The 16,737-nt window shown below is 43.8% G+C and overlaps 1 protein-coding gene across 3 annotated transcripts in view; it reads right to left on the bottom strand.

Moving 5' to 3' along the window:
• The window catches only part of ELOVL5 (ELOVL fatty acid elongase 5), a 72,401-nt gene extending 58,829 nt beyond the window's left edge, over positions 1 to 13,572 (bottom strand). Inside the window, exon 1 of one of the 3 annotated variants that reach the window (XM_059400231.1) lies at positions 13,223 to 13,572. The gene's annotated coding sequence lies outside the window, so the exon portion shown is untranslated. Of the gene's footprint in view, positions 1 to 11,993; positions 12,013 to 12,373; positions 12,468 to 13,222 lie in introns of those variants that run through there. The other 2 variants (XM_059400232.1, XM_059400233.1) reach the window with 2 other exon arrangements.
• Between the last annotated feature and the right edge of the window lie 3,165 nt (positions 13,573 to 16,737).

Below are 16,737 nucleotides of genomic sequence, written 5' to 3'. Positions count from 1 at the left end.
TTTCACTAGCGGAAACGATTCAATTCAAAGAAAAAGTTGACATGCTAATGGGCACTGAATGGAACCAACACTTTCTCCTTTCTTTTCTTTTTAAAGGGGCTTCAAACCATTTTGCACTTGGTTTCTGCTTTCTTGGTGTTTCGGGAGGCTCTGTCTTATAAGGATACTGATTAAGGTAAATGCAACCTACATTTTAGCACATGTAAGTCTTAATCAAAGGGCAAAGGGAAGGGAGAACAGAAAGTTAAGTTGGTCAAGTCAGAATGAATACAATTTCTTATTTCAATCTAGTTTCCTTTTTTGAAACTTTTTTTTTTTTTTAGATTTTATCTATTTATTTGACAGAGGCAGAAAGAGAAGCAGAGCGAGGGCTGAGCAGGGAGCCCAACACAGGACTCAATCCCAAGACCCTTGGATCATGATCTGAGCCGAAGGCAGACCCCAAACCAACTGAGCCACCGAGGCACCCCACATTTTCTTTTTTGAAGAATGAAATATAAGTAGCTCAATGAAATCAAAGTGATTTCATGGGTGGTTTATGGAAGTCATTATTTTATTAGTCATACCTCCTATCTTCACTGGCTTTAAAAAATTTAGATTATATTCAGTACAGCCTTCACTAAAACATCTTCCTTTTCTTCTTTTAAGCTCCAATTACATGGTGCAAATGCCACCAAGTAAAGGACGGTGATCAAACAGATAAAACAGCATCAACAGATAGGTGGGAAAACAATGTGGTGCACAGAAAAAAAAAAAAAAAAACATCTATCATCTCAAAAAGTTCTACATAGTTGCCCTGAAATGGTTTCTCTCCCATTTCCCAAGAAATGGGCTGTAATTTCAATCACTATAAATAAGCTCATTATGAAGAATAAAAGAATGGCAACCAAGAACTTTCAGGATGTAACCATGTCTAAAATAGGGGTGTACATAGTTCAACAACAAATTGATACAACAGCTGTTGTAATGACACAGGAAGAAACGTTCAGGTCTCTTTTTCCACACAAGCCAAGGTTTGCTTAGGGCTCTATCCTACCTGACTCAGTAAGGGAGACCTGACAGTTTCAGGACCGGGAAATAGGACCCTGAGTGACTAGCAAGGTGACATAGACCAATGTGAACCAGAGAGGCTTCTGGAATGGTGGCCTGCAGCACAGAAAAAAATATGCAAGAGAAGGTCACAGAAGTTTGTTAATTTTATTTTACTTAAATGTATTATTTATTTAGTATTAACTTAATTGTATTTATTTAAAAAATTTAAGGGTATACAGAATGGCAGCAGAAATAATTTTTGTAAAGCACTAGAAAAAAACAACCTAAACTTTTAAGGAATATAACATAACTGGATTTTTAAAAAGGGTCACTGAGTCTCTATCTTGGGGAAATTTAAAGAAACAATATAGATTAAAATCATGACCAGTGATACCCAATCCTACATCCCAGTCCTGGACATCAGGGGCCAGTTTGCTCTCTCTCCATCTACACACAGGTGATGTTCCTGAACCCAAACGCAGTAAGTCAGAAACTGAATTCATCATACTTCTCTTCACAATCTTCTCTTCCTTCTGATTCCCACATTTCTGTTACTGGCTCTGTAACTTTCCCTGAAGCCCAGCCCCGAAAATATACTCCATCCCTCGCCCACCCTAAACACCCGGCCACCCAGGCTTCCAGTCCTGTAGAAGTTCTGCGATTTCAGCATCCCCTCCCTTTCTCTCCTCCCTCCCTCCCTCTCCAGCTTCACCCCATCAGTCCTTACCCCTCTACCACGCAGAACTTCCTCCTAGCCAATCTCTGCAACAAATGGATCTGTCACACTGATGAATGCCCAGCTCTCCTTCACGAGGCAAACAAATACTGACCACTGTTTCGGTTTTCCATGGCTACTGTAACAACTGCCACAAACTAAAGAGCTTAAAACAACACAAACTCCTCTTCCATTTCAGGATATCAGATGACTCAAATGAGTCTCAGACTAAAATCAAAGATGGCAGCAGGGAAAAAAAAAAAAAGACGGCAGCAGGGCTGCGCTCCTTTCTGGAGGCTCTTACAGGAGAATCCTCTTCCTGCTTGCATTTCTTGGTTCAAGGTCCCTTCATTAATCTTGAAAGCAAGCAACGCTGGGCCAAGTCTCCTTGTGCCACCACTGTTCTAGTCTTCTGCCTTCCTCTTCCATAATCGAGGATACCTGTGATTACCACCAAACTCACCTGGATGATTTGAGATAATCTGATAATCTCCTATTTTAGTTAGTTGATCAACAACCTCAATCCCATCTGCAACCACTAATTCCCCTTTCCCTGTAACCTGGCATCTTCACACAGGTGCTGGGAATTAGGGCACAGCCATCTTTGGGGTGCTGCTATTCTGCTGACCACAACCACTTGATACAAAGCATCCAGACAGGCAAAAGTTAAAAAAAAAAAAATGCAGAATTTGCTGTTAAGAAAATCACACTACATCCTTTGATACCAAGTGTTAATTGGCTCCCTAGTGCTTAAAGAATTAAGTCTAATCCACTTAGTCTTACATTAAAGGCTTCCATGATTTCCAAACACTTCTGCAGCATTATCTTGTACTACTTTCTTCTAGGACCCTAGAACTGGACTCAAAAACAGCAAAACTCGGGAGCACCAAACACACCTGACATTGCCCAGTCTCATGTAATTTGCTCTATCCAGAGGCCCTCTCCATAGCTTCCTTCACTATTTTAGCATGAAATAGCTGGATGTCAAGATACCAGAGTTGACTCTCTTCGTTCCCTGGGCATAGTGCCATGGGTGTGGTCTATCACTGGCATAGCCTATGTGAATGCTTTACAAGGTAATAAGCAAATAAGCAAGGTTCTTTAAAATAATAGGACACCTCACCTTTGCTCCTGGCAAAGTTGGATGTCCAGCAATTTGTATGGCCCGAGGGCTATTGCTGCTCTTTTCCCTCAGCTTGGAGTAGGAAATGGTAACCCTATAGGCAGGGAAGCCAGTTCTCCACAGTCCCCTGCTAGGTGGGCTCCTCATTCCTGAAATATTTTGCATTCTCAGACTACCATCCATCTTCACACAGCCATTAGCACAGATTACTGAACTGATATGTGAAAGCTACATCTTTAAGGACACATTCACGCAAATAATTGCCAGACAGCTACCACACGCCTGATGGTATATATGTCCCGAGGACACAGAGATAAATGTGCCAGACACTGAGCAAAAAGAAAAGGAAAGTCATCCTTACATTAAGAATGAGGAAACTGAGGGGCGCCTGGGTGGCTCAGTGGGTTAAGCTGCTGCCTTCGGCTCAGGTCATGATCTCAGGGTCCTGGGATCGAGCCCCGCGTCGGGCTCTCTGCTCAGCAGGGAGCCTGCTTCTCTCTCTCTCTCTCTCTCTGCCTACTTGTGATCTCTCTCTGTGAAATAAATAAATAAATAAAAATCTAAAAAAAAAAAAAAAGAATGAGGAAACTGAGGCACACAAAGGTTAGATATCAGAACCAAGGTTATACAAATAGGCAGGGGTGGGGACATTTGATTCAGTCAAAAAGACCACAGGCTCTACGGTGTGAGGATTTCACTCATGAAGAACAGAGCTTTTTATGCTATTAAATTGGCTTTACTCTTGTATCCGTTTGCTGGGGAGCAACTGAGGAGGAAGCATTCAGACACAGCCTGTGCAGAGCAGAGATGGGAACAGACAAGCACAGGAACAGAAATGAAGTCTGTGGTGTGTTCAGGGTGAGAGGTGCAGGCAATCAAGTGGCAGGAAATGAAGAGAGAGAAAATGAAGCTTTTAGGATGGAGTGAAAGGATCCTATTAACGTGTCAGGACACTGCTGTGACAACAGCATATGGACCAGACCAGAGGGAAGACAGGAAGGAGACATGGAGAAACTGTAGTTGTCCAGTTAGGATCCGAAGTGCTACAAGGGTTGGATGTTGGGGGTGGGGGGGAGGCTGCAGAGAGAGACAGAGAGGAACCTGAAAGGACTGACAGCTAGAGTGAGGGAAGGAAGGACATGGCTGATGGGAGAGGAGGACCCCAACACCAGTGCCAGCTTGAAGCTTGGGCAAACTGGCGGATGGTGGTGCCCCTGACCACGCTGGCCAACAGGACAGACATGTTTGTAGGGCATCCAGGTGAACCTCGCTGAGAAGTTGAATCTGCAGCTCAGAAGAGGTGGATTAGAAATAAATGAGATGGAAACTAGGTGGACAGTCAAGCCTATGGCCACGTACATCACCCACTGAGATTGGTCTTCCAACAATACTTTGCAATTACTCACCTAAATCTTCTATTTTGGGAAGTCCTTTAACATATGCCAGTCCCAATTCTCAAAATGATGATAAACTCAATCAAGAAGCTCTGTACCAAGGCTCAGTGAAAAGCACCTCTCTGTGTACTACATTCATAGCCATCTTCCTCTGGGGTCACTGAGCCTATTCCAAACCTACCAGTCCTTGCCAAGTAAACAAGAAAGAGAGCTGCTCTGAAGAGGAAGCAAGCATAGTATTTATAGCATTCTCCTGGGGACATAGAAGTCCTGAGATACTGTGTTTAAGAGGCTCTTTGGAGAAACTCTCATCTGTTTCACAGGGCAACCACTGTCTCCTCTATAAGTATGCTTCAAGAAAATCAATGGCCAAAGCCCATCATGGAAATCGAGATCTTTTGCATGCCTCTAATGGTTGTCTTAAAGACTAAGCTTAAAGAGTTCAAGAAATGCTTCATATTCCTAAACATCTAAGTCAGACTGCCAATTGAAAATAGCTGGGAGGGTGCCTGGGTGGCTCAGTGGGTTAAAGCCTCTGCCTTTGGCTCAGGTCATGATCCCAGGGTCCTGGGATCAAGCCCCGCATTGGGCTCTGTGCAGCAGGGAGCACCCTTTCTCTCTTTCTCTCTGCCTACTTGTTATCTCTGCCTGTCAAATAAATAAATAAAAGCTGGGAGACAAACATTTAAGGGACTTTTAAGCTTTTCTGCTACGGCAGCTATTTATAATTCTTATCTGATTGCAGTCTCTTAACTGATGTGATTACTTGAATATTCAAAGTAAATTATCATGTTCTTCAAGCTAATTCATACCAATACACAAAGGCAACATCATAGCCTTGGTTGAAATTAAAAGAGGGTGGAAAAACAAAATTAAGATAGGTTATGCAACCCCCAGAAGTCTTGAAGGATTTAAATTTGAGCCTGTCTAACATAAATAAGGCACATGACATGAGAACACATTTCTTTGTTTAAAATGAATCCAAACACCCACATTTTATAAATGTTACTAGGTTATGAAGGTGAATGAGGAGAGGGAGAGGTGGAGTTCAAATATGTTTAAAACACACACGCACACGCGCACACAGTTTGGGGCCCCTGGGTGGCTGGCTCAGTGGGTTAAGCATCTGCCTTTGACTCAGGTCATGATCTCAGGATTCCGAGATCCAGCCCTGTGTGAGTTCCCTGATCAACGAAGAGTCTGTCTGTCCTTCTTCTTCTGCCCCTCCCTGTTTGTACTCACTCTCTCTCTCTCAAATTTAAAAAAAAAAAAAAAAAGTCTGCCACAATGTGGCATTTTTAAAAGCAAATACAATCTGGTAATCATTTATTCGTCTCTTCTACAGAGTATGTCCAAAGCCAGCAGTTACCACCTGGTCACAGTCCATGTTAATATGTAGGTCACTCTGAATTTTGTGATTCTCTTATTATTTTAGGAACATAACCATCATGTTGTTAGATCTACTAAGCCACGCCCAGAAAGAAAATCAAAAAGTTCTAAGAGACTCTAATAACCCCAAGAGAACTAAGGGTGGTGATAAACGTGTCTATCTTGAGCCTGAACAGGTGGCCTTTTACGGGGCCTGTGTCAGAATGACCTAGTAGATGTTTTCAAAATCCACATGACTTATACCTCCGTCCAAGGGAAATCAGACAAGCTGGAGACAGAGGCTCCCTAGAGGATCTGGGTGCCCTTCCCTCCCAGCCCACACCTCTCAGGTCTTATACACCTTGTAAATCAGCTGCAGCTGAGGCCAGGTAAGGAAACTGATGCTGGATGCCCATGGCCATCACACCAATCCAGCCTATTGGCAACTGAGCTTTTGGGCACGGATTTTTTTACACCAAAGATTCTAGAACTCTTCTGTGTCTGTGTTGCTGATTACACCAAAAAGAGAATGCTTAAGTACAGAATTGTGAAAAAAGGACTTAAGAACAAACAAGGACTGATCATAAATGTTATTTTGTTTGCTTTCTTTGTCTAAACCTGTGTTTAGTTATTGTCAAAAGTTCTGTATTCATTATACCGTCAACCTCTCAGAATGTAATGATGAATAAGAAACAACTTTGTTTCCTCTAGTTCTGTATCTAGAGCTGCAGATGGAAAGATGGCTATACCTAGTGTCCCAGGCTTACAGAGTAGCAGGGTGGCTGAGAGCTGTCTAGGGCCAGACTGCCTGGGTTTGAAACCTGGCTCTGCCGGCTACTGACTGTGGAGCCTTTACATGAGTCACTTCACCTTTCTGTGATTTAATTTCTGCATCTGTAAAATTGGGGTACTTATCTTGTGGGGTTTTGTGAGGCCAAAATATATAGGTGGAGCACTTCAGAAAAGCACCTAGTATGTGCTGTTGAACAGAAAAGGCCCATTCTTTTTATAAGCAGCAACTGCTTATTGCTCATCTGTAATTCCTTCTTCTGAAGAGCATTTACCCTATTGTATCTTGCAATCTTTTGTTATTATATTACAATGCTTCAATGGACATCCTATACAAGAGAGAGATCTCTTTACCATGATTATCAAATTCAGCCCCCAACTTAACCTTCATGTTTACTACTGATGGTTTGAATACCCTTCCAAAGTAGGCAAAAATATTACCACCTCCCAGTTCTACCCAGTCATAAGTGGCAGAGCTAGAACCCCATCTGGACATGTGGCTGCTAACTTGAAAGGCAGTAGCTTTAATGGACTTCCCATAACTTTGCTTACTTAAAAAAAGGCATACTAGATGCTCTTACAAATGTACCTCAGATCCACAGTAAATATTTAGAAGCTCTGTAAGAAGTAAAACTCAAATTTTCACAGAGGTACATAACAGCTCACAAATATGGCAGATGGAGGTAACAACTTCTGTAAATATTAATTTACTTCCTCTGCCAAAAACTGAAGCAGAAGTATCCTGAACACTACCCCCTAGAGACATACACCACACTGCCAAATTCCCAGAGAGGTAATGAATAATTATCGAATTTGGTATCATGAGAACTATTCTTTGGGGAAAGAGAAATTTGTAACAACTACTCTGTAGTAGCATTTGCTATTATACCAAGACAAGAGGAGAACAGGTACTCTATGGTTCAGTATAACAGATACAATAAACACTTGAACGGCCAATTCTCCAGCATGACTTTAATTAGGTCTTTTTAATATGGGCTTATAAAGATTGTTCTGACAGGGTGAAATTGTTGACAATGGGGACAGGAAAGGGCAAAGGTAGAACTTCTTAGAGATGGAAACTGTAACCAGCATGTGCTAGCAAGAGGGCCCTAACGTAGTAGGATTATACTTAGAAACTGCAGGTGTTTCAAGAAAATGGTTACTCTCCTAACAAAAGAAAGCATGACAGTATCAGCACAGAAACACTTTTTAAAAAGAAATGATAACGTAAATCTCTGTCAGGAAAGACATCAAACAAAAGTACAAATGTCTAATTTAAGAAAGAAGGTTACACATCACTGTACTTCAAACACAAATGGAATGGGGCTGGGGAGGAGGAAGGGTGGGAATTTAGTCTTTCTGAACACTAAGTACCAATACTTTATATACAGGGACCACACAAATATAAAAGGAAATACACAAGTCAAAAAAAAAGTTCCCACTGAGAAAATATACTAGCAGGAGCCCATTGAGAACCAAACAGTTTGTTAATGATAACATTTATGGGTTCAAAGGGGGATTGGGGATATGTGTGGGTGAGTGGGGTGGGGGGGGCTGTTGTATTACCAATACTCAAAATTAGGTCAGGTTACTTTCCTAAACAATTCACTTTGCTTGGCCAGAACATGTCCAGCAGTCTAGCTTAACCTCAAAGAGAAAACTGTAACTCCCATCACTGATTTTGCAGTTGCCTTTCTAGAACCTAAATGATTTCAACTTCCATGCTCTATCCCTAGTCAAACAGAGACAAGGGATTTGCTCTTGGCAAAAGTAAAAATAAAAAAATTTAGTTCTTGGAAGTCACCTTAATCTCTTAAAGAAAAAGAGACCAATACCCAGAGCTGATTTTCTCTTGGTTGGTGGCAAGTTAGGATAGGAAGCCAGGTTCTATACAAAGGTGAGGCCCCCCTACTTAAACAACTATGCTTTCTCGTCTTCTCAAATTATTTCAGTTGTAATAAAGAACTATGCATACACTTTACTAATCCTGTCAAGAGGCCTCACTGATTTTCGGATTACACTAGCTGAGGTAAGTCAGCTGAGGGATGGAGCCCAGCAGCCTTGGTTCTTACTCATGGTTCTGCCAGAATCAGCTGCATGAGTTTACCAACACTGGCTTTTCCTACTCTCACCAATGATACTTCATTAAAAGTTGGGAAGCGTTCTAATTTCAGTAATATTAAAATGTGAAGTGCCGGCAGTGATTTTAAGAGGCCACGGGGTTGTAAGTCGCGTCTCTCCCAAGATATGCTGAAACATGAGCAACACTGAAAATGGATGAAATGTGGAAACACGGAGCTGTTAAGGGTGACCAAAAAAAAGTGGCCAACAGAGATGTGTGTGTGTGAAGCAGCTTGTCCAGATATGTATCTGGGCCATCTGGATATTCCACTTGATCGCAAAGCTTCCTTTTTCTTCCTCTGTAACGCCACGTTTCTTCGACCCGTCTTATGAGTGTTCTTCATCTTGTTGGCCCTCAAATCCACTGGTTTCCAGGTCTCATGTACTTATCCTAGAAATAATCTCATACAATTAAGTAGCTCTCCCCAGCCTGTGCTCACGGCTGTGGTTCCACGTGGGGTTTTCTCACTGCCCTTGGCCGCCTTACAGCCTCCCAACCCATCTCCAAGTCCTAGCTTCTGTCCAAGCCAATCCATCCTACACATTCTGATAAGTCATACTCCTGGAGCACCGCAGTCATAATGTACTCCTAGTTTGAAAGCTTCAGTGCTACTCTGTAAGCTCAGGAGAGCAGCCAGGCTAAGGGCTCAAGATGACCTGGGCTGGAATGTTTAGTGACCCTGGCCAAGGGTCTAAACTTCACTAAGCCTCCAACTCCTCATCTGTAAAGCGGGGAAGGTTCACAGCACCAATTAAGAGCAACTGGAATAAATCCATATAATGCGTTCACTGTAGGGTTTGACACTAATAAGAGCTCAGTAATAAAGAGCCATTATTACCATCAACAACTTGCCTTTGTAACCTTTTCTTTCACTTCTGCAGTATCAGCTTCAGCCAACTGGGTTACTCGATTTTTGCCCAGCGATTCCACAGATGTTTGCTCTCCGAACTCCTTCTGTCCTGGAATGCCTGTCCTATCTCTTCAAATCAGTAAGACTCCTTTATGAAATTTAAGGCTACATTCAAATGCTGACTCAATTCTACCCACTTTAATCCGATCATCTCTTTAGGACTGATATCCTTGGAGTCCCTTCCAGTTCACAATGTGGCTGACTTCCCTGTGTCCACACTGGTCCTCACTGAAGGTACAGTGGCAGCTCAACAGGTGAGGTGAGATTTAAATCCACTTCCTCAGTTCTGGAGTGGGTCCCCAGGTTACCAGATTTCCAGGCTTAAGTTAATTCCCTCAAAGCCAAGGACCCTCTTTGGAAGGTGATGGAAAATGATGTTCCTACATGAGAATATGTTAATGAATTCCAGAGAGTTGCTGGCAGTCATCTTGCAAAATCAGCCTCTGGACATAACCATCATCTGAAAGGACTGCAGAGACACTGATAGGAACTTTTGCCCCCAGAATTTTTCAGGTCAGGTGGTCATTTAAGCCCATTTGAGTCAGGTCTTCTGTTTCCTGTATGTACTGAAAGCATCCTAACCAATCTTATGGTGGTAAGCATTGATATGTCTAACATAAATAGCTCTGCCACATAAAGCTTTCCCAGACATAGTTACACGAGTCCTCCAGAAATCTGTGTTTGCCCCCTTTTTAGTGCAAGGCATAGATTTTGTATGGGTATGAAAGAATTAACATGTAAATCAATTCAGGAAGACCTTTGGAGTTAGAACTGTGTCATTCAGCTTTGTATATAACCTCTCCCAACACACACAAACTACATATAACTGACAAGTCAATGAATTAAAAAGACATCTAGGGGAAAAAAAAAGGAAGGGAAGAGATTTTAGGTAGATCTGAAAGATGACAAACTCAATCTTAGGTTGACTAGGTTAGATTTTTAAGTTACAGTGTAACAGAGTTACATAGATTAGACACAGCTGACTGAACAAATCCTAGCAGTACAAGAACAGAAAAAGTGGGTATAATACTGGAGACAAGGCTTTGTCAATTTGGACAAGTCGCTTGGCATCTCTAGGCCTTAGGTCTCAATTCTTTCAAAGAAGTAGTAAAGGACAGCGCTTTCCAAACAGGTAAGAACTACATAGGGCAAACAACTATTAATCAGAAGGGGCTCCCATCGATTCCTGAAACTGAATGTCCCTCAAAAAAGAAGACGTATTTATGGACAACTACTGGAAAGATCATCCCATCAGTAACAGAAGAGTTAGCAGCACAGAAGAGGAATTCAACATCAAAATGTCCTAGGGGAGAGGATGTGGCCAAGTAAAAAAAAGAAATAAAACTATCACTCACACTCTCTACTATCTCCTTGGACATCAAAGTTGCCTGAAAGGAAGGTAAACAGTTTTGCCTTGATTATATAATTCATCTGGAAAATAAGACAGCCAAGGATTGAGACTCACCTCTAGCAGCAGGATGGCAATCAATATTATGCTGAGAGCATAATACTGAAAATATTGAATAATATTGAAAAGATTAAAAAAATAAAAAAGATCCTTGCACACACGTTAAGGTCTCTAAGAGGTCAGGTGGAAGAAACGAGGCTCTGCTAGTTCCAGGCAATGAGATAACCTACCTCACTTCAAAAGTGACTTCATAAGGTTACTGGATTTTGTATCTGTGAAAACCTAAAGTTTTAAGATTAAAACTGAGATTCTTGAGGTTTATTCTTGGCCACATCCTCTAAATCTCACTTTCCCAGGAAGAAAAATAAGGAAGCATTTATTAAACCACTATTTGGTGGACCCCAAGCCAGACTTCCATTAGTAGCTCCTGAAATCTATAAAAATTCTGCAACAGAAAACACCCATTTATACATAAGAAAATTGGGTCAAGGGGACGAGGATAGTGTTTGAAGTCATAGACACTTTTCTTGAAAAATCTGACAAATTTTAATATGCTTCCTACTTTCACTTTTCAGCGAAGTTCCATATTCTGTAAAATTAGCCATCTGTAGCCATCAATGACATTTTCCTTTTTGTCTTCAGTTAGAAATGGGAAAGAAAATGCAAAAAGAGAAACAGTACAAGAAAAGCTCCCGGCAATGAGAATTTATAATCTGGGGTAAGAAGCTAAAAGGGACGTGAGCTACATTTCTCCTTCAAGCGCGAAGCTTACAAGGAGAATCCCAGGCAGCATCTGAAGCTGACTACAAAAGGAATTCACTCGTGTCCTAACCGAAGATACAAAGTTACAGCGTACATCCACAGTCATAGAACGCAAAACCCGCCATGTCGGTATCTGCAGATTCTGCACCAAATGCTGTTGACTGAGATGTTTAAGTAAAACAAGTGTAAACCAACAGGTTATCTACCAAGCAGTTAGAAGAACACGTTACTAAATCTCACAAGCAACATTAGCTCTTCCGCACAACTCTAAAAAGCACTTCCTGCCTCGGGTCCGTTATTGGAGAATTAAGGCTGTTCCCTCGCCACAATCCTACCCGCCCTCCGCCCCTCCAACTCCCACCGCTGGCACCTCTCGGTTCCCCAGCCCAGCTAATAAGTCAGGCACCGGCTTCTTCCATATGTGAGCCCCACGTACGGAAGAGTCGTATTCCTGGAGCACCAAAGTTGGCCTAATGCATTCTCCAAATCTGCAATCAAGAAACCGGGAGATGAGCTTAACTACAGTCGTGAGAAGGCGAAACCACCCTTAAAGTGCAAGAGAACGGAACGGTTGCAAGAGACAGTTCAAAAGAACAACTCTTGCTTCAGGCACGACTCCCCCCCCCCCCCCCCCCGCCCCACCACCGCCCAGACGCGGGCGGGCGGGCAGAAGCGGCACAGAGGAGCGAGTCTTGCAAGCGTGGAAACTGTAAAAGGGCACTTTCCCTTACAAGTCTCAAAAGCCACTACCTGGGGCTTCGCCAGCCCAGAGCCGCTGCTGCGCTGCGCTCCTCTTTCCCGGTCCTCCGCTCCCGCGCCGGGACTCCCCAAAGGGCCGCCCAGATCGCCCTCGAGTCCCCGCCCCCCCACCCTCCCCCTCCGCTTCCCTGCCGGCCTCATCCCTCCCCGAGTACCGCCGGCCGCAGCTCTCTGGTTTTAATAAAACCCGAGTGGCCCTGAGCTAGCGGGCTTCCCTCCGGGAGGCAGAGGCGGGGAGAGGAAAGGGAAAAAGGAAAGGCCGGCGGGGATGGGGGAGGTCCCTTCACTGCCGGCTCCGCGGGCTCCGCGCGGGGCGAGGGAGGGCGCGCCATGGCTCTCGGTGCCGAGCGGACCCGCGAGCCGGCAGAGGTTCTCCGAACTCAGCGAGGTTCCGTTCTGCTCCAACGAGAGCACTCTGTCTCCCGGCGGGCGCTTCCCTGCTCCTCTCATCTGCGAGTTCATCCCGACAGGGCGGGCGGGCTCGAGCTCTGAGAGTCCTCTTCCCGCCCGTGGTCTGGGCACAGTGTGGGTCCCCGCGGCGCCTGTCAGCGAGCAAACGTCCCCGCCGGCGGCTTCCCCTCGCGGAGCAGGTGAGCCTGCAGCACGGGGTAACTCCCGAGGCGCCCAGCCACGCGCCGGCACCGCGCTCCCGCACCGGCCGTCCGTGCCCCGGGAGCCGCCGCGCTTCTCCACCACGCGGACGCGCGCCGGCGGCCGTAACTGCCCTGGGTCCGGTCCTAACGGCGGGGTCGCAGCCCTCGCGTCCCGGCCGCGCGCCCGCGCCGGTGTCATGGCCGAGCGGCGGCCCCAGGCGAAGTTTCCAGGGAGCTGACGGCTTACCTCGTAGTCCGAGGGGCAGACGCAGCTTTGCGAAGCGGCGCGGCGGCGGCAGGGACGCCCGGGGCCAGCGGAGCCGAGGAGGCTGTGAGAGGGAGGCTCCGGTAGCGCGGAACCGCCGCGATGGGAAGAGGAAGGCGCCGGGTATCTACAATCAGAACGTGGGCTGACCGTGACGTCACAATGGCGCGGCCAGCCAATCGGCGCCCGAAGGCTGAATCAAGCGCTATGATGTCATGCGGCCCTGGAGCCAATAGCGAAACAATAGAACTTTCGTGATTGTAAATTCCAGAATCCGAGGCAGCGGGGAGCCGAGGCCCGGGTTGGTGCCCTCGGGTTCACGTGTGTCCGGGCAATTTTCCCCCGTCGCCTTCTAATAAGCCTGCGTGGAACGCAGAGCCTGCGCAATAGCGGCGGTGAAGTTCCTGATGCCCTGAACCCTGCGTCGCGGAAAGCCAGGCAGGGCATGGTTGTATGGCCGCGTTTGGACGACGGGAAGCCCACTCGCCTTTATGATTCTGAAAGGGATCCAGTTCCCCTTGGTTTTAGCTGAAAGGGTTAAATACCTACGCGGACCACCAGAGCGAAGGCCTGCAGTTGAGCAAGACAAGGCAACAGCGAAAAGCACTCAAAATTGATCTTCTAGTGAGCTCCCTTACTGTGATTTTTCTTAGGGACTCTCTTTCTCAAAGGTCACTGCCAACTTCATTTCTACTCTAGAAATTATTCCAGAGGTTTTTAAAAGGAGGAAAGGTGGCTAAGCAAGTGACACCTTTTCAGATAGACAAATGTAAACACTTAAGGCGGAGTGTTTTGTGCTCCAGGCACAAATAGATCCTCGCTGTTTTTTTTTTTTTTACAGGTGTTGGGTAACTTCAAGCCTTTGTCATCCCAGTAATCCACCCTTGCCCCATATCAAGCTCCAGAAATTAAGCCTTTTTCCTTGCGCCTTCTTACTACCCATGTCCATTGAGCCAGCATAGTCAACCATTTAATGTAAGCAAATTCTTTTACATAATTACAGTGTAGTGTTTATCATGTACCAGCTGTGTTCCAGGCACTGGGCCATTGCAGTAAGAATACAGGTGTACAAACTGTATACAAATAAGGCAATTTAAACATACACAGGGGTGCCTGGATGGCTCAGTGGGTTAAAGCCTCTGTCTTCTGCTCAGGTCATGATCCCAGAGACCTGGAATGGAGCCCTGCATGGGGCTCTCTGCTCCGCAAGGGAGCCTGCTCCCCCCGCCCTTCCCGCCCCTCCCCCTACCTGCCTCTCTGACTACGTGTGATCTGTCTGTCAAATAAATAAATAAAATATTTTAAAAATTTAAACATACACAAATAATTGAGACTTTTAATAGTCAATTGTCACTCAACACCACAAACATTAAATGGCTTCAGTTTGTCAAGTTCCATGCTAGCTGTTAGGAATAATACACTTCAAAGAACCCCTCTGCCTAAGGTGATACACAACCACCATGCAGTGGTAAATGCTACAATGGAAACCGAGATACACAGATTAAATAAGATTTCTGATAAGGGCCATGTGAAAAGTAAGTGCTAGAAACATAGAAGAGTTTGGTAAAGATATTTTATTGATTCTTCACTCTTCTGCTAGCAACCCAAGGCTGGCATTAGTTCAGCTCTCTGTTACCCTATTCTGTTCTGTCTTTCCCGGTTTTAAAAGTTTCAAATTTAACTTGGTATTCCAAAAATATCAAGTTTTACAGTACACTCAATTGTTTTTATTGTGCTCACTTATCAGTAAAATGTTTTAAGCCTGTACTACCAAAATATTTGTGTTTTTTTTTAATTATGTACTTATATAACTGTCAAATCCTACATTAAATATTTTTTCTTAGGTTAAGGCAAAAGTAACTACAAAGTTCTAATATTTTATGCATGCTGTTTCCTAACTGTACCATCTGGCTCAATCCATAGGACGCTTGTACCCCCCACTTTAAAAATCAATGCTTTTGATTGTAAACTCCATCAGGAGGGGAAACATGTTGAATTTTGCTCACTGTTTGCCCACAGATCTTAGTACAGTCCCTGGTATATACTAAGAGCCTAGTAAATACGTTTTGAATGAGTGAATGAATGAATTCTTCTCCTCACCTTCAGCATCACCCCTCTGGTGCTTCCATGTTCTGTTCTAGATTTCCAAACTTCTGTCAGATAGTGTCCCAGGACTATTGATTCTTCTTAAACCTAAAGTAATAAAGTCATGTTCTCTTTCTTCCTCCAGCTAGACTTAGGGTTCTGAATACATATATGATTTAGGGAGAATTCCCCTCTCCCCCGGCCTGAAGCTCATCTTACACGCAGCAGAGTAAACTACCATGACCACAGTATGAATTATGGTAGATTGCAGCACTATCACATTCATGGATAAAGCTTTAAGGAAAGCAGTAGACCTGAAATGACTCCCCAACTTAAACATGTGTTTTTTGTTTTTGTTTTTGTTTTTCCCAAAATAAATCAAAATAATGCCTAGGATTCAATGCCAGGGTTCAAGAAAAGTATCTTAGTTACTGTCAGAATCAGATTCTTGGCCACCCAGGTTCTAGACACTGTGCTGGAGTCATCCTAGTCCTTATAACCAACCTATCAAGAGTAAACCCAGGTACAGTGCAGTAAAAACAAAAACAAAAGCAAAAAACCCTGTAACTCTTGCCTTTTTCTTTACAACATCCGTACAATAATCCCTAAGAAGTGATTGTCGAATTGTTTTCATTAAATAGTTAACAATTTTATTCCTTTTTATCTTCTTCCTCCTGTGTTTCTTTATTTTTTCCTTCTGCTCTTAATTTTCATCAATGGTCTGATATCTCCTCCAACCACACACTTCCAAGCATATTAGAATGTTACTCCAATATTGCTCTTGAGAAAGAATTTAACATCTTGGGAAATATATTCCATTGTTGTAGCATCTGTAGTTGAATTAAAAAAATACAATTGAGAGGTGCCTAGCTGGCTTAGTCAGTAGAGCATGCAACTCGATCTCAGAGCTGTGAGTTTGAGCCCCACGTTGGGTGTAGAGATTACTTTAAAATAAAATCTTTAAAAAAATACAATGGAAGGTTTCATTAGAATGCAATTCTTATTAATGAGACTTGTTTCATTTCAGGATGAAATACTGTAAGTGCTCAGGAGGTATTTGTGTAACATAATGAAACCTGTCTTTTGAGATTAAATATAAGTCTATGTTTGCCTCTGGACATTTGAAAGTTGACTAAAATATAGGACAGGTATAAGCTAGTTTATGCTAAGGATATCACTGTTAAGTCTCTACTGGTTCCTACTTCCTCCCCTCTCCCCTTTTCTACCATCTTACTTTTTTTCTTATCTCCTAATTTGTATTTTCTGTTATCTTGTTGCCAGGGGTTCCCATTGGCCTGGCTTATCTTTGTGGGAGGCAGATAGATTAAAGGCAGTTTCCTTTACTCGCAGAACAAGGAGTCATTTCTCCACGCCCATTGTTACTCTGAGGCGACTCCTCTTCACTGCACTGG

This window comes from Mustela nigripes, chromosome 5 (genome assembly GCF_022355385.1).
Source record: "Mustela nigripes isolate SB6536 chromosome 5, MUSNIG.SB6536, whole genome shotgun sequence".
Lineage (NCBI taxonomy): Eukaryota > Metazoa > Chordata > Mammalia > Carnivora > Mustelidae > Mustela > Mustela nigripes.
Note: the sequence above shows the minus strand (reverse complement) of the source record. Positions and strands in the feature narration are given on the sequence as shown.